The sequence below is a fragment of the Orycteropus afer genome, unplaced genomic scaffold, assembly GCF_000298275.1.
Source record: "Orycteropus afer afer isolate SDZICR_OR568_19922 unplaced genomic scaffold, OryAfe1.0 scaffold00074, whole genome shotgun sequence".
NCBI lineage: Eukaryota > Metazoa > Chordata > Mammalia > Tubulidentata > Orycteropodidae > Orycteropus > Orycteropus afer.
In genome coordinates, this window is record NW_006921661.1 from 11,332,660 (window position 1) to 11,346,956 (window position 14,297).

The window sequence follows — 14,297 nt, forward strand, 5'->3', positions numbered from 1 at the left end:
ACAGTTACCTCTTCCCTGTGTTCTTCCCTCCCATGCACTCCTGCTCCCTGAGCCAACTCCCTATGCATACACTGCCCCTTTGTTCTCCCATGATTGATCTCTCCAGGGAGTGTACCTACCTGATGTAAATGTTCACCCCATGTGCCTGTCTTTTATTTGGCTGGAAGCTACAGGAGTGAGTTCAATTCTGGACCTAAAGGGCAACTAAGGGCCATAGACTCAGGGGATTCACCAAGGTCTATCAGACCAGCAAACCTGGTCCCTCTTTCTCTTTTTTTTTCTTTTTCTTTAATGATTTTCAGGTTTGTTCCACATTGTTCTCCCCCTCTATCCAGGATCTTCTACACAGATCCCCCTTCTAGTGGTTCACAGTGGTAGCTGGGCACCATCTGGTTCTGATCTCATGGTCATACAGGCTGAGGATCACAACAGTTCCTTGGACTAATTGTTTCAGTGCATCTTTGGTTTTCTTCATTTTTTTTTGCTCCATATGAGGAAAGACTCATTGTTGCATCTAGATGGCTGCTTGCAAGCTTTTAAGATCCCAGTTGCTACTCATGAAATTAGGCTATGGAACCATGTTTTTGTGTAGTATGTTATGCCAATTGAGCTCGATGTTCCCTGGGACCATAGTCCTGAGCCCACAGGTCCAACTACTTGCTCCCTCTGGGTAGCTGTTTGTGGCCAAGAAGTCACCACAACTTTGTCCCTTGTCAGCTGTACTATATACCTGGACATTGTTACAGAACAAAGAAACACACATGCAGAAACATCGTCTATCAACCCTAAACATGGTCATGGGCACCTTCCCCCCTGCCTAGACATACCTGATCATTCAGCCTCTCCACCATGTCTCCACATTTTTAACTAATAGATTAACAATGCAGGCCCTGTGGAGAAGCCCCACATCAACCCAATGTGTTCCAGAGACTTCAGTGTTGGAGTGTTGGCTGTTTTATTGAGAGATTTAAATTCTTATTCCTGAGAAGAAGAGCTAGGATGTCTAACGCAGGATCTGGATGTCTCTGTGGAAAGGGTGGAGGAAATGGGAAGGGAGGAGGAAGTGATCAGGTACAGGCACAACAAGAGCTGTTGGGATGTGTCAGGAAGAGTTAGTTCAAGTCAGAGCACATAGGGACTCCTGTGAAAACCAACTTCCTCTTTTAGGACCATGGCAGAATAGGAGGTGCTCAGATGGCTCATAGGAGAAAAACATCCTCCTCCACTATTATTATTAATGATTACATTAATAATTACTGAGTAATAATTAATGATATTATTTATATCGTTCCTCAGTGATCTCATTGGATCCTCCCTCAAATTCTTTGAAGTGGGCAAGTCCAGAATTATTGACCCTTACTAGATAGGGTAGGAGCTCTGGTAGCATAGTGCCTAAGGCACTTGACTGCTAACCAGACGGCTGGTGGTTCAAACCTACTAGCCACTCCTCGGAGGGAAGATTGGGCAATCTACTTCCATAGTGATACTGCCTCGACAACCCAAGGAGGGGTCGCTATGAGTCGGGGCCAACTTGATGGCACATAACAACAACAATAACACTAGATAGGGTAGGAGCTCTGGTAGCGTAGTGCCTAAGGCACTTGACTGCTAACCAGAAGGCTGGTGGTTCAAACCCACCAGCCACTCCTCGGAAGGAAGATGGGGCAATCTACTTCTGTAGTGGTACTGCCTCAGAAACCCAAGGAGGGGTCGCTATGAGTTGGGTCTGACTCATGGCACATAACAACAACACCAACTAGATAGGGAAACAGTCCAAGGAATGGAGAAGTTAAGTACCTCATCAAGGTCACAGTTGAGTCTCAACCAGGATCCCCACTCATAATCTTCATTCACAGCTCTATCTACTATGTCACATATCTATCAAAACACAAAATGAAATAGAATAAAACACAAATATAAGTCAGATAAAATGAAAAGTAATAGATAATAAAAACAAAATTCACTGCCATCTAGTTGATTCCAACTCATAACGACCCATATTGAGCTTCCAAGGCTGTAAATCTTTACAGAATCAGACTGCCTCATCTTTCTTCCATGGAGTGTTCGGTGTTTTTGAACCACTGACCTTTTGCTTGGGAGCTCTGGTGGCGTAGTGCCTAAGGCGTTTGACTGCTAACCAGTGGTTCAAACCCACCAGCCACTCCACGGAAGGAAGATTGGGTGTTCTACTTCCATAGAGATACTGCCTTGGAAACCCAAGGAGGGGTCACTGTGAGTCCAATCTGACTCAATGACAGTGAGTGTTTTTTTTTTTTTTTTTTTTTAACCGTTGGTTAGCAGCCAAGTGTCTTAACCACTACATCACTAGAGCTCCTAATAGATAATAAACCCACTTCCATTGAGTTGATTCTGACTCATAATGACCCCCACTGGGTTTTCAAGGCTATAAATCTTTGTGGAAGGAGAATGACTCATCTTTCTCCCACAGAGCAGCTGATGGATAGCCTTAATTACTTATTATTGAACCCCACTTTCCAAATCACAAATAGAAAGCATACTAAAAAGACATCCATTTGTAAATTCTAAGGAGGGTCTATTCCTCAGTCGGCACTGTGGTGAAGGAAGGAGAGGGTGAGAAGCACAATGATTACCGAGAGCAGACTACACTGTGCCTCAAGGGAGCCATGACTGAAAGACACACAATGGTGAGACAGTAGAGCCTGTAGGAAGTTTTGGGGAGGAATCCCAGAGAAATGAGAAATGAAGACTAGGATAGAGAAGGCCCTTAAAGTCACCTCCAGAGAAGAGACCAGGCCCTTCTTTTCCTCAGGGTTGGGAGATGCTGTTTGTTTTTCTTTTGGGAAAAGAGAAATAGATTATGAGGATGAAATCAGACCCTCCGTTTCCAGATACCTCTTTCCCATCCTTCTCTCACTTAGGGCAGAATACTGAATCTGTTTTTTCTTGAAACCTATGGGACATGTCAAGAATTGAGCATGATGCAGAGGGGTGAGATTCTTTTGGCCAAAGGTGGTGCAGGAAGGTCAGGAGAACAGAGGACATGAGAAAGAAGGAAGATTGACGAATCATTCAGCATCTTAAATAGAATAGGTAAGTTGTGAGATTTTGGTGCATGGGCAAATAAACTGGAGGGCTAGTGATGTGCAGCAGGACCACATAGGATGTAAGGAAGAGGGGTGCACTCAGGCAAGACGTGAGAACTCTTGGTAAGAGGAGAAGCCAACGATTTGGGTAGGAAAAAGCTTGTAAACATGTCTGGTGGTTTTTAAGTATCTTGTGAAAATGAGATCCCATAAGCGGTTTTCAGCAGGGAAGTAAAATATGTGTCTGTCACATTGTAGTGGATGGACTGAAGTGGGGAAGTCGAAAACTAAGGAAGTTTTTATACTGACATAGGTAAGATATGATGAAATATGCATTAGGGAAGATACAAAGGGCATGGAGAGAACAGTATAAGAGCCAATTCAGGAACAGGATCAAGGGGCATCATTATTGCCTGGAACAGAGATCCATGAACTCTAGCATCTGTCAGAAGGCTTTTTGGGCAAAGCAGAGTGAAGAAGGCTGAAGAAGTGAAGAGGGTCCAGACTTTGGAGGGTCTTCTAAGTCAGGATTGGGAGTGTGCATTCCATCCCAAGTGGAATGATATGTCCATAAAGATTTTAAGCAAGGTATGGCATGATATAATTTTCCTGTTTAAATGGCCTTTGGCTGCAGTATAGAGAACGGATTATTAAGGGCTGGGGTTTATCACAGAGACTCATTAGGAGGTTTTTGTAGTCCAGATAGAAGATGTTGTTGTTCTGTGTCATACAGTTGATTCTGACTCATAGTGACCCTATAAACCAGAGTAGAATTGACCCATAGCATTCCTAGGCTGTTAAATTCATGGGAACAGATCTCGAGGTCTTTTCTCCCATGGAGCAGCTGGCTGGGTTCAAACTGCCAGCCTTTCGGTTAGAAGCCAAGCATAGCCAAGCACTAGAACTCCTCAGATAGAAGATGATGGTGACTTTAAATAACAACAGTCACAGGGGAAAAGAAAAGGAGTTGGAGTAAAGCATATTTTGTAGGTGGACTGGATTTGCTAAAGAATAGATATGAAAGTTGAGGGAAAGATTGAATCTAGGGTTACTGTTTCATTTCTGACCTTGCTACTGGATGAGTGGCTGTAATATTTACTGGGAAGACCCTCAACAAGATGGACTGACACAGATGGCTGCAACAATGGGCTCAAATATGGCAATAATTGTGAGTATGGTGAAGGACGGGGCAATATTTTGCTCTGTTGTAAATAGGCGGCTATGAGTAGGCACTGACTCGATGGCACCTAACAATACCTACAACAAAATTTACTAAGATACACAAGGCATGGGGGAGGAAATAGTTTGTGAGTAAATAATAAGATCTCTGTTTTGGGGTATATTTTGTTTGAAGTTTTGTGTTTTGTTTTGTGAGATATCTCAGTAGATGTGTCCAATGTTGTTGTTGTTATGTGCCATAGAGTCAGACCCGACTCATAGCGACCCCTCTTGGGGTTTCCGAGACAGTATCAGTATGGAAGTAGATTGCCCTATCTTCCTTCCGAGGAGTGGCTGGTGGGTTTGAACCGCCAACCTTCTGGTTAGCAGTCAAGTGCCTTAGGCACTATGCCACCAGAGCTCCTTGATGTGTCCAATAGGTAGTTGTAAATACTAGCCTGGAGTAGAGGCTAAGTAGAGGCTACATGTTTGAGAATTTCCTCAAGAGAGGTGGTACAAAAAGCAAGGGGGATCAGAGAGAACATCTTGGAGAGTGTGAAATGAAAGGAGAAGAAAAGAGGAAAGAAGAGGAGGAAAAAGTGGGAGAAAAAAGATGATTCTGTAAGATGTTGTTGTTGTTAGGTGTCATCGAGTTGTCTCCAATTCAGAGCAACCCTATGTACAGCAGAGTGAAACACTGCCTGGTCCTGTGCCAGCTCCACAATCCCTGTTATACCTGAGCCCATCATAATAGCCACTGTGTCAATCCATCTTGTTGAGGGTCTTCCCATCTTCCATTGACCTTCCACTTTACCAAGCATGATATCCTTCTCCAAAGAATGGTCTCTTTTTACCAAAAGGAAGGTGACCAAAGTAGGTGAGACAAAGTCTGGCCATTCTTGCTTCCAAGGAGCATTCTGGCTGCATTTCTTCCAGGACAGATTTGTTAGTTCTTTTAGCAGTCCATGATACTTTCAGGATTCTTTGCCAGCACCACAACTCAAAAGCATCGACTATTCTTCGGTCTTCCTTTTTCATAGTCCAGCTCTCACATGCATATAAGGAGATTGAAAATACCATGGCTTGTGTCAAGGTGCATCTTAGTCCTCAAGGAGACATCTTTGCTCTTCAGCACTTGAAAGAGTTCTTTTGCAATCGATTTGCTCAGTGCTATAACCAAAAGAAAAACAAACCCACTGCTGTAGAGTCGTATCTGACTCGTAGCAACCCTTCCTTGGTTTCTGAGGCGGTATCACTGTGGAAGTAGATTGCCCAACCTTCCTTCAGAGGAGTGGGGCTGGTGGGTTTGAATTGCCAGCCTTCTGCTATACATCATCTGATATCCTGACTGCTGCTTCCATTGGTGTTGATTTTAGAACCAAGTAATATGAAGTCTTTGACAATTTCAATCTTTTCTCCATTGGTCCAGTTGTGAGGATTTTTGTTTTCTTTATATTGAAGTGTAATCCATACTGTGGACTGTATTCTTCAATTTTTATCAATAATGTTTCAAGTCACCCTCACTTTCAGCAAGCAAAGTTGTGTCATCAGCATATCACAGATCGTTAATGAGTCTTCCTTCAATCCTGATGCCACACTCTTCTTCATATAGTCCAGCTTCTTGGATTATTTGCTCAGCATAGAGATTGAATAAAGATAGTGAAAGGATACAACCCTGACACACTCCCTTCTTGTTTTTAAACATGCAGTATCCCCTTTTGTTGTTTGAACAACAGGCTGCTGGTCTATGTACAGGTTCCTGATGAGCAAAATTAAGTTATTTTGGGATTCCCATTCCTCTCAATATTATCCATAATTTGTTATGATCTACACAATCAAATGCTTTTGCATAGTCAATAAAGCACAAGTAAACATCTTTCTGGTAATTTTTGCTTTCAGCCAAGATCCATCTGACAGCAGCTATGATATCCCTCATTCCATGTCCTGTTCTGAATTCAGCTTGCATTACTGGAAGTTCTCTATCAATACACTGCTGCAACCATGTTTGAATTATCTTCGGTAAGATTTTACTTGTGTATGATATTAATGATATTGTTCTATAATTTCCACATTCTGTGGGATCACCTTTCTATGTTGTGGGTACAAATATGGATCTCTTTCAATTGGTTGGCTAGGTAGCTGTCTTGCAAATTTCTTGGCATAGCCAAGTGAGTGCCTCCAGCACAGCATCCATTTGTTGAAATATCTCAGTGGGTATCCTGTCAATTTCTAGAGCCTTGTTTTTTGCCACTTCTTTCAGTGAAGCTTTGACTTCTTCCTTCAATACCATTGGTTCTTGATCATATGCCACCTCCTGAGATGGATGGACATCGACCAATTCTTCTTGGTACAGTGGCTCTATGTATTCCTTCCATCTTCTTTTGATGTTTCCTGCATCATTCAATATTTTTTCCACAGAATCTTTCAATATTGAAACTCGAGGCTTAAATTTTTTCTTCAGTTCTTTCAGCTCGAGAACTGCTGAGTGTGTTCTTTCCTTTTGTTTTTCTAACCCCAGATCTTTGCACATTTCATCATAATAATTGACTATGTTGTCTTGAGCTGCTCTTTGAAATCTTCTGTTCAGCTCTTTTATCTTATCATTTTTTCCATTTGCTTTAGCTACTCTCCATTCAAGGGCAACTTTCCGAGTCTCTTCTGACATCCATTTTGGTCTTTTCTTCCTTTCCTTAATCCACAACCATACATAGGTGTGGCAGACAATATTCCCACATATGTATTTGCATGTGCTATAAAAATATCCATATTCAGTACCAAGCTAAGAGGAGGCAAAGTTAGGATAGCTCTTAGCCATAGTTAAGCCCCTTGAAGGAGCTCTGGTGGTATGGAGTGGTTCTCTGTGCATGTGGGCTGGGGAACATGGCTGGAGTGCTCATCAAGCTCAATTGGCACAACATAGTACACAAAAATATTGTTCTATGTCTTACTTTGGTGAAGACTGACTAGGGTCTTAGAAGTTTGGGAGCAGCCATCTAAGATGCAACTACTGGACTCTTCTCATTCAGAACAAAGAAGAGTGGAGAAAATTAAAGACACATGGAAACAGCCCAAAGGACTAATGGACCATGAGAACCTTAGCCTATATGTGTCTGAGATCAGAAGAACTAGATAGTGTCTGGCTACCAATGCCAACCACTTGGAAAGGGATGAAATCGGAGACCCTAGATAGAATGGGAGGAAAATATAGACACAAAATTTAAAAAAAAAAAAAAAACAAAACATGAAAATGACCAGGTATACTGGTTTGATACAGACTGGTGAAACCCTTGAGACTATGGCCCTGAGTCATTCTTTGAGCCTGGAATTGAACTCAGTCCTGTGGTTTAACTCACAAACAATAGACAGGACTATGAGCAGAACAACCACACCTGGAAGATGCACCCCTTAGAACAATGTACCATGGCAGGTCAGAAGGGCATCATTTTCACAGGGAGAAAGGGAGGGAGGCAGGGATGCATAGGCAAGAAGGACACAGGAAAAGAGTAACCACAAGGAGGAAAGAGGAGGAAAGCTGTTACACTGTGGAGATCATAATCAGCATCACAAAACAAAATATGTATGAACTGTTGAATGTAAAACAAATGTTTTGTAAAACTTCACCCAAATTACAATAAAAAGTTTTAAAAAATTATTTTTAATCCCCAAACTAATACTTGGGTCAGTGAAAAAGACCCTTGACAAGATGGATTGCCAAGTGACTGCAAACTTAGCAGTGATGGTGAGGATGGGGTCGGACCGAGCAGCATTTCCTTCTGCTACACACAAGGTTGTCATGAATCAGAACCATTTGATAGCAGCTAACAACAACAGCAGAAATGTTTTTCAGTGACACTGCTTACATTTTTCATAATATGCTAATGTTCTCATTTATTCCATTCTGGATTTTGTTTCCACTAATCTGGGTACCTGTCACCTCACCCCTTAATCTTTGCTTTAGAATAATTATTTAGAATAATCTTAATTGTTTAGAATAATTGTTTAGAATAATTGTCTCATATATATGAATTTTTAAAGGTGTGCAGCACTCATTGGCAATATCCTTTATTTTATGAGCCAATCTGTTATTTAGCTAAAAGGTGACTTCAGGGAATAGTTTTGCTTCAAGGTTTATAGAGTATCTCAGGACAATAGTCTCTAAGAGTCTGCTAGTCTCAACTGATCTAGTCCAGGGTCCCTTCATATAGCCTGTATCCTCAGTCTAGCGGTGCTTAGTTAACTTAGGCTCCATAATTTAAGGTCCTATGTAGTAGACAGGTCTACAAGGTGAACAATTACACCAGGGGGGTGCAATCCTTAGAACAATGAACCGTGAGAGAGCAGAAGGGTCACACTTATTGCTGGGTGAAAGCTCAGGAGGCAGGAATGTATAACAAAGGATATAGGGAAAAGGTAACCACAGCAAGATGTAGAAAGAAAGCCTTTACACTGTGGGATTATAGTCAATGTCATCAAACAAAATGTGTAGGGTCTATTGAACAGAAAACTAATTTGCTCTGTAAAATTTCACCCAAATCACAACAAAAAGTTAAAAAAAGAAAAAAGAACCCATGTAGGAGTCTCACTTTTCCAGCATTCCAGAACCCTAACTTATGGAGAAGTGCTAAGCCCACACTCACTGAAGACCAAGAGTTGGGTAAGATAAAGATAGGTCTAGGATACTTCTGTGGGAAGGGAGTGAGTGTAACTGCAGTACAGTTGCATGAGATTGCTTTTGCAAAGTAATAATGAGCATTAGGGCAGGTAAAGTTCAGAAAGGCCTTGGTAAAACTAGCTTTCTTCTCATGTCTTTGTAAAATATCAAATGCTAAAGTCAGTTTTATGTAAAAAGAGTCTCTTTTTTTATTTCTAGGTGTTTGATAATTTTTATTAATAATTTTAAATCACATCAATAATGACTTCTAAACTATTTATTTAGATCCTCCTATGTAAGCTGTGAGTTAGGAAGAATTGAGATTATTATCCTTACTTTAGAAATAAGGAAAAACATCAAGAATCAGAGAAGTTAAATGCCATGCCAAAGTCCCAAGCTGAAAATCAATGTGTAACATGTATGGAAAATAAAACACTTAATAAATGATCTTTATCTGGTTAGGCTGGAACTCCTGTCCTTTCAGAGCACAGTCAGACAGCAGTTAGTTGCAGTTTATATGTTATAATTAGGCTGCAGGAAAGGGGGTAGGGGTAAGAGGAAGCACAGCAAAGACCAAGGCACAAGCAGGCTCTGCCTGAAGTGCTCACAGCTCCTGAGAGCAAAGCTTGAGCCTTAGGAGGCATGACTTAGTGCCACTAAGTGGGGATAGGACACAGGCTACCGAAAACCCTGGGGACAGGAGGCTTGGGACAGTTGCTTCTTCTTGACTCAAATCCCAAAGAAGATCCCAGAGCCTATCATGCCCCTGAGGAGCTTTCTCAAGTGCACCAGTTTCTGCCTCCACGTCCTTTTGGGAGAAGAGCAGAGATTTGTGAAGATAAAGCCAGCTGCTCCCTTGGCAGCTCCCTCCTTCTCAAACTTCTCTCACTGTAAGTGGAAAGCTTCAGTGGAGTTGCATGAAGCCAGTGGAAAGGGCCAAGTACTGTACTTCAGACTAAGGACTGTGGTCAGAGCTGGAACTGCAGGAAAACAGGAAAGAGACGACAGGTGTGGTGAGGTGGAAATTAAGAAGGCACTCTCACTTATATTTCCTGCCATATACTGGTCTTAGATATCAGTCCCTTCTCATCACCAAATGCAGTTTCCTTCTTTCCTATATGTTGGCTTTTCAATAGAGGGAGAGGTCTTGCCAGTCCTATCCAAATGCTTTATCTACAAACTTCATTCCTTCCTCCTATCACAGAGGATGCTTGCCTCATTTCTATGCCAAACAATGTGAGCCATCTCCAAGAAGTCTTAGCTGATTATCCCAGCTTGGATCCTGTCACTTGTTACTTCCTATCATTACTCCTCCCAGCTCCCACCAAAAGCCCCATCCCAATCTGGTGGTGCAGTCCCTAAGGCATTTGACTGCTAACCAGAAGTCTGGCAGTTCAAACCCACCAGGCACTCCTTGGAAGGAAGATTGGGCAATCTACTTCCATAGAGATACAGCCTAAAAAACTGAAGGAGGGGTCGCTATGAGTTGGATCTGACTTGACGGCAGTGAGTTTGATTTTTTGGTTTACAGTAGTCAGGAAAGAGACAATGAGGCATGAGGTAGGAAGATGGCAGGGTGAGGTAGGAAGATGGCAGGGTGAGGTAGGAAATACATTTCTTATAGGTCCTTCTGCCACAAGATATATCCTTAAGCACCTTAGGTGAGTGACCATCTTCCCTTATTTGGGTATTAAATTTCCAAATCTATCATTTTCATAAAGATCTGTGGTGATGCCGTGGTTACGGTATTTGGCTGCTAACCAGATGGTTGGTGGTTCAAATTCACCAGCTGCTCTGCAGATGAAAGATAAGGCAGTCTGCTTCCTTAAGATTTATAGCCCTAGTAACCCTATGGGAGGTGCTATGAGTAGGAATTGCCTTCATGACAGTGAGTTTGCTTTTGTTTTGTTATCATTTTCATATCCTTTTAGGATAAATGTGTGGATCAACAAACAGCTGCCAATATTTTATTTTTTAAAAAATTTTAAATTGTGATTTGGGTTCAAGTTTACAGAGCAAATTAATTTTCCATAAAACAGTTCACATACATTTTGTTTCATGACATCGATTTCAATCCCCACAATGTAACAGCCCTTTTCCTGCTTCTTCCCTGTGGTTACCTTTTCCTCATGCCCTTCTTTCCAACATATTCCTGACCTCCAAGCTATCTCCCTGTGCAAATACTGCCCTTATGATCTCCCATGGTTGATTGTTCTAAGGGCTGTACCTACCTGGTATAAATGTTCACCACATATGCCTGTCTATTGTTTGGCTGGAAGCCTTAGGAGTGATTTCAGCCCTGAAGGCTGACTTGGGGCCATAACCTGGGAGGTTTCATCAGTCTATCAGACCATTAAACCTGGTCTTTTTTCTTTTTCTTTTTTTTTTTGATTTTGAGTTTTTTTCTATATTTTTCTCCCACTCTATCTGGGATCTCCTACACCAGTCCCTTTCCAAATGGTTGATAGTGGTAGCTGGGCACCATCTAGTTCTTCTGGTCTTGGGGTCATGTTGGCTGAGATTTGTATGGTGCATGAGTCCCTTGAACTAATTGTTTCCATGTGTCTTTGGTTTTCTTCATTCTTCTTTGCTCTGGACTGGGAAAAACTAATTGTTGCATCTTAGAGTGCTGCTTGCAAGCCTTTAAGACCCTGAACGCTAGTCACCAAAGTAGGATGTAGAACATGATTTTTGTTTAGTATGTTATGCCATGTCCCTCATCATTATGGTCCTGAGCTCCCTGGCCAAACATTTTGCTCCCTTTGGGTTGTTGGTTGTGGCTAAGTAATTATCAGAACTTTGCCCCCTGTTAGCTCTATCATATATATGGACATTCTCATTAGCTGCCAGTATTGACTGAGTATTTTCTCTGCATTGGGGTCCCATTTTAATACTTTCAGGAGAGATGAAGAAATTGAAGACAAATCCTGTGGTTATGTATGGGCATGTTGGCTCTGGAAATAGGTTATGTGTTCAGGTCAATAACTCCTAAACACTGGAAAAAAACATTTACTTCAGAGAGATTTCTAGGGTCATAGCAATTAGGGGAAGAATTGCTTTTCACACTCCTGATTTTGGGAGGAGAAGATTTTACATGAACTTCAAAGGAAATAAATCTCACAGAGTGATGGGCAATCTTTGCTTGTGGGGGAAGACTTGGAACAGATACTTTTTCTTTGTGTGTGGATGGGTTGACAAGTCACAGGATGGTCCATGATGCTCATGCCAAGTGGGTTGGAAGTCAAGGGACATGTAGACTCAGAGACAAAGTGAAACATGTTTGGATTTATGGAAAATGCATATACACAGAGGATAAAGTTGCAACATATATATGGGATCATTTAACTGTCACGTATAGAACTCTTGTTATCTATTAGGCACTCTTCTAGACACTGGAGGCAGAGTAGTAAAAAACAAAAACAAGTCCCTACTCTCATAAGGTTTGTTTGCCACACATCCCACTGTTCATTCTTGGAAAAGATGCACAAATATAAGTAAGACTTGGCAAAAATACTTTCCAATAATAAGAAGATTTTATTCTGATGGAAGTAACCAAGGCTATATGTACGTGTGTGTATGTGAGTTCTCAGAACTACCATCTTGGATGCATTTTAAATTGGGAGATAACAAACCAGTCTAAGCCTGTATTAGATGGAGCGGGTCTTCTGTAAAAAGTCATAAGGCTTATTTTCCAGTTTGGTAATTCATGCTTCACTTGGTGAAATGTTCAATACCTAATTTGTATGGTAGAAGCTGGGGATATAGAAGTAAATGGTCCCTTCATTTTAAGGCCCTTCATTTCTCAATATTGTGGGTATTTGTGGAAGGAATAAATATTGGAGAATCATTGGTTGACTTTATAACCCTGTTAGGTGGCTTTTGCAGCAGTAGCAGATGTGAGAAGATGGTGTCAGTTTGATGACTAGTGTGTGTCTAATGCAACCTAACCTCTTCAATGATTTCCATGCATGCAAAAGTTGGATAGTTGAAAAGGAATGTAGAAGAATTAGTACATTTCAATTGTGATGTTGGTGAGGAATATTAAATATACTGTGAACTGTGAAGAGAATGAACAAATCTGTCTTAGAATAGATACAATTAGAATATGTCTTGTAAAAAAATGATAAGACTTTGACTTACTTGGGACACATCAGGAAAAACCAATAGTTAGAAAAGGACACAGTGTTTTGCAGGGGATCAACAAAAACTCAGGAGATCCTCAGTGTGATGGATTGACACAATAGCTTCAACAATGAACTCAAATATAGCAACAATCATGAAGATGATGTGGACTGAGCAACGTTTCATCACACAGAATGTTGTCATGAGTTAGAGCCAATTCAATGGCAACTAATAATAGCAACAACAACAGAAAAAAGAATAGAGACTGGGCAAAAACTGGGAAACTCAGTTTAAGGATTTGAAAGAAGAGGAGAAAAAATGCACAAGAGAAGAGGGAAAGATTAAATATTATTAAGAGAAAAGGGCATTTGATGTGGTAGCCAGAGATCAATATTGCTAAAGAGATGAGAGAGTCTCCAATGATGGAAATTAAGGAGCTGTGAGATGTGTGCAGGGAGAGTACACAAATAGAAAGATGAAGAAGATTAATAAAGGAGAACCAGAAATAGAGGCCCCTCATTTTCTCAGTAAGCTGGCAGCAGGATTGTATTTAGAGAGATTTGTGGGTGTTGAAAGAACCTGGAAGATATATATTCCAGAGCACTGCTCTTCAAAATAACTTTTTGCAATGATGAATATACTCTATACCTACATTGTCTAATATGGTAGCCACCAGTCACTTATGGTAATTGAGCATTTAAGAAGTGTATTGTGTGAATGAGAAAATTTTAGTAGATACTCATTTAAATTTAACTATGCACAGGTGGCTAGAGGGAACAGTATCAGAGAACATAGTTCTAGAGAAAATATGCAGATTATCTAATTAATTGGGGTGTCGAGAACTGCAGGGCTTATCTGTTTTACACAGGCACCTAAGTCTGAGATTTCAGAACAGAAAATTGACTTTTGTGATTGGAAGTTTGGTTGGATTGGGACATAGGATGGTGCCAATGCATGTTGGAAAGAAATGTTGTAAACATATTTTTACTTCTTTTATCAAGGTAATCCTGATATCACTAAGAAAACACTACCTCTTCTTCATTCCTTTAAGAATACTGTCTTGTGATATAAGTTCTACTAATACTTAATATTCTATCTATTCAATGAGGCTACAAGTTCTTTGAGGGCAGGAAACATGGATTACGCTTCTTTATGTGTATGAGAACTCCAGCTTTTTCATACAGAGTTTTTAGGAATGTGAAAAAGAGCTAATCTTCCCAGGTGCATTATCAGAGCTTATCTATGTGCCTAAAAGGTGTACAAAGAAAACAAAGAGTCTCTGTGGAAATTAATAAGGAGGA